Source organism: Palaemon carinicauda, chromosome 14 (assembly GCF_036898095.1).
Source record: "Palaemon carinicauda isolate YSFRI2023 chromosome 14, ASM3689809v2, whole genome shotgun sequence".
NCBI lineage: Eukaryota > Metazoa > Arthropoda > Malacostraca > Decapoda > Palaemonidae > Palaemon > Palaemon carinicauda.
The window spans coordinates 487,905-492,500 of record NC_090738.1 but is presented as its reverse complement, the minus strand read 5'-3'; the positions used below and the strand labels follow the sequence as shown (position 1 = coordinate 492,500).

General features: G+C 33.9%; 1 protein-coding gene across 3 annotated transcripts in view; it reads right to left on the bottom strand.

Annotated features, from left to right (window-relative positions):
- The window catches only part of LOC137653077 (leucine-rich repeats and immunoglobulin-like domains protein 1), a 431,305-nt gene extending 431,104 nt beyond the window's left edge, over positions 1–201 (bottom strand). The window contains exon 1 of one of the 3 annotated variants that reach the window (XM_068386471.1): positions 1–201. This exon is cut by the window's left edge and continues 208 nt beyond it. The gene's annotated coding sequence lies outside the window, so the exon portion shown is untranslated. The other 2 variants (XM_068386473.1, XM_068386472.1) reach the window with 2 other exon arrangements.
- Positions 202–4,596: the final 4,395 nt, after the last annotated feature.

Here is a 4,596-nt window from a genome sequence, read left to right as displayed (position 1 = left end):
TTGGTGGGTGAGAAAACCATGATTTCACTTGTTCTCAATTTCTATTGTGGGCAAAAAAACGATTTCCAAAACGATTATTTTGGAATCTACCTCCGGGATGAAACGATGAAAACACACTTAACTCCGAACGCTGTGAAGACACTGTCCTATCCAGGCGCAGCAGCAGCAGCCAGCAAGCTGCAGGACCAGACACCGCACGAACACATGCACTAACATCTCCTGCTGTTATGGGACTCCTCCCCTAATCCCCCTGTTGTTGTAGGGGGAGGGACGCGAGCGATTCTCACTGCCATCTATCGGCAGCCAAAGGAAGTATTGCGTGAAATGTCAAAGCACTACGTGAAGATTCTATACAATCAACTGTTGACAGGTGTCACAAACTGTGGCATACGGACATTGTTCTTTGTATGATGGGGACGGAGAGTTAGCTGCCAAACGAATGTAATCTTTCATGTATGGGGCACCGAAGTCAAGGCTGAAATAAATTTCTATGGGATGTGTCCTTTGAGGAAGATTAAAACCAAAATTACAGTACAGTATATGGAGACAATCGTTAAGAAAATATATTATTATAAGTTAATAGCATTAATCACCGTTGTTGTACTAGTCTTCTACCACCCACTACACACCCATACAAGCCAGACACAAACATTGATAATAATAATAATAATAATAATAATAATAATAATAATGATATATTACCACTTACACTCGTAATTAATCCACAAATGAATATACTTTGATATTGAATTGTCTCTGCTTCAGGATCACAAACCTATAGGGAAAGTCCTTTACTGATGAATATTTTTGCCCTGCCAAAAATTCGAACCTCAGCAACGATAGAAATAGGTATAAAAAGTGAGACTTCGCCCATTCGGCTGCAAAAGAGATAAAAGTTGCTTCTGACTCTGCCTTATTTAATCCTGTCGTAGTCAGAAAATGTACTTAGAGTGGAAATCAACCACATCTTCACAATTACAGATGCAGGGTAAGTACGTAGCACGTGTCTGGTAATGATTATTTTATCATCAACACTCCTGCTTTTCCTTCTTTATTTGAATAAGCCACAAATAAACTTTAATGGTGAATTCGCTTTGCCACGGTATCTCTATAGACAGGTGAATGGGATAAGTGCTGAGGTTCGAATCCTTGGGTGGGCAGAAATATTCGACATTATGAGAAATTCCCTACGGTTTTATGATCCCGGGCTGAGTGAATTCGATATCAAAAGTGTGTTTAAAACGAAAAAAAAAGAGAAGAAAACCACGAATGTTAGTGATGAGCTTATCATAAACGCCCAAGTGTTACATCTTACCAATCAGCTGCAATGGTGGAGATGGGATGATTTCGACGATAAGTATAGTTTTTTAATTCGACAGGATTAAATGATGCTGAGTCAGAATCAACTCTTATATCTCTTTCAGTCGAATGGTCTAAGTCTCACTGTTTACATTCTATTTGATATTAAAATGTATATGCGATTTAATTTGAATATATATATATATATATATATATATATATATATATATATATATATATATATATATATATATATATATATATGTATATTTATACAAGTATATAATATATAAATATATATATATATATATATATATATATATATATATATATATATATATGTGTGTATATTCATACAAGTATATATATATATATATATATATATATATATATATATATATTTATATATTATATACTTGTATAAATATATATATATATATATCTATATATATATATATATATATATATATATACTTGTATGAATATACACACATATATATATATATATATATATATATATATATATATATATATATATATATATATATATATTTATATATTATATACTTGTATAAATATACATATATATATATATATATATATATATATATATGTGTGTATATTCATACAAGTATATATATATATATATATATATATATATATATATATATATATATATATATATATATATATATATATATATATGAAGATATGACGAAGACATTGACCAGGAGTTAAATTCGACTAATATCAAAATTTATTTTTGATTGTTATTTTAGACGTCCTATACATCTCTCTCTCTCTCTCTCTCTCTCTCTCTCTCTCTCTCTCTCTCTCTCTCTCTGGGTAGAACTGTAATAAATAGACTGTGTGTTTTAAATTTCATCTCGGCTGGAAGATAAAATAAATTTTTAAGTATAAGTGAAAATGATTTGCATAATTACGTTCGAAACATGAAATGAATAATTAAACAACGGAAACGAATTATCAGGTTACAAAACATCTCTCTTAAAGGAAACTCCAAGGCGTAACCTTGGTAGCATCTCACTAACTGTAGACGAATTCCTCCAAGATCTCCGTCACGTAATCGGTCATCTTTATGCTGCTTAAGCATGAACAACAGCTTTTTCATGTTGTTATATGCCGAAATTTCCATTAATTTCATCTGATTTAGTGAATTTTCTTCAAGATCTACGGCCAAATTCAAGTATTCGGAGAAAAACGATCGACATAACAGGCTCTCTCTCTCCTCTACAGTATATGGTCTGATCCTTAGGTCTCGAAGAAAACGATGACTTCTAAACAGAATGTTTCACAACGAACGATCTTTGCTGTTATTACATTGAATGTAACTGGATTTCCATGCAAGTATTAATCCAAAGAGCCCTGAGTAAACAAAAGATTTATTTAGAAGAGTAATCAGTATGAATGCTTGGCTATATACCAACTGTCTACTGTCTGCATATCTTTGGTAGAAATTATGTGGTGTTCCATTAAAAGAGGATTAGGGATCGCACTGAAAATCTCTTATACAGAGAGAGAGAGAGAGAGAGAGAGAGAGAGAGAGAGAGAGAGAGAGAGAGAGAGAGAGAGAGAGAGAGAGAGATGAACAATCCTAGCAGATCTATGTCATCGTCTCCTAACAGAAACACAAGGGTCGATATTGCTAGAATTCTCTCTCTCTCTCTCTCTCTCTCTCTCTCTCTCTCTCTCTCTCTCTCTCTCTCTCTCTCTCTCTCTCTCTAAAATGCTCTGCTATTCTAACCTTCCCTTTATTTTCATTCTCATCCATTTTCAGCCAAACGTCTTCTCATACGAAGACATAGTAGGTAGTAGGTTGGCCAGGGCACCAGCCACCCGTTGAGATACTACCGCTAGATAGTTATGGGGCACTTTGACTGGACAGTACTACATTTGATCCTTCTCTCTGGTTACGGTTCATTTTTCCTTTGCCTACACATATACCGAATATACCTATTCTTTACATATTCTTACATATTCTCCTCTGTCCTCATACACCTAACAACACTGAAATTACCAAACAATTCTTCTCTCAAGGGGTTAACTACTGCACTATAATTGTTCAGTGGTCACTTTCCTCTTGGTAATGGTAAAGAGACTCTTTAGCTATGGTAAGCAGTACTTTTAGAAGAAGGACACTACAAAATCAAACCATTGTTCTCTAGTCTTGGGTAGTGCCATATCCTCTGTACCATGGTTTTCCACTGTCTTGGGTTGGAGTTCTCTTGCTTGAGGGTACAATCCGGCATACTGTTCTATCTCATTTCTCTTCCTTATGTTTTGTTAAAGTGTTTATAGTTTATATAGGAGATATTTATTTTAATGTTGCTGTTCTTAAAAGATTTTATTTCCTCCTTTTTCCTTTCCTCACTGGGCTATTTTCCCTGTTGGACCCCTGGGCTTATAGCATTCTGCTTTTCCAACTAGGGATGTAGCTTAGCAATTTATAATAATAATAATACACTAATCGGTTTGCGTCAACTTAACAAATATGGGTTTTGAAAATTCAACGCAAAGGTAAGGTGAAATTGTCTCCGTTGCCCGAAAACTGCGCAACTAAAAGGCAGAAATTCTCTCTCTCTCTCTCTCTCTCTCTCTCTCTCTCTCTCTCTCTCTCTCTCTCTCTCTCTGGTAATGTAGTTTCTTTGGTTGTTTGCGTTTATCGTCCGTTCACATGACGCTTCTGAGGCATTTATGCTTTTTGAAGGAGGAATTGTTCAGGAATAATGAGTACATTAGTGATTATTGATGTCAAAATTTTCTGCAACAATATGCATGTGTACTGTAAAGTAGCTCTTATGTTATATGATAACCATTCAGAATAGGATATTGCAGTAAGTTTTACTATGCTCATAATAATAATTATAGAAACAATAATAATAACATTTATTATTATTGCTATTATTATTATTATCTTATTATTATTATTATTATTATTATTATTTTCATTATTATTATTATTAATGATACATTGAAGATTATACTTGCCTCAGGGGCATTAATTCTATGGTTGAGACTTTTAATTGCTCTAATTTCCCTTTTTTTTCAACAGTATTGCCTCCCACTAGTAGCTGCGTTATGTTGGTCATCGGTAGGTAGGGCAGCAAAATACATAGAAACAATACTAAGATTTTACCAAACTTGTTATATACAGGGTACAAAAGAGCAGGGTGTTTCCTTTCATTTTTAGGCAAGAAGTGGAACAATGAAGGGTAGGCTGGCTCTATTTATACAGGTTGGGGCGGTAGTCAGTTTGGGTGCTCGTCGTTGATTGGT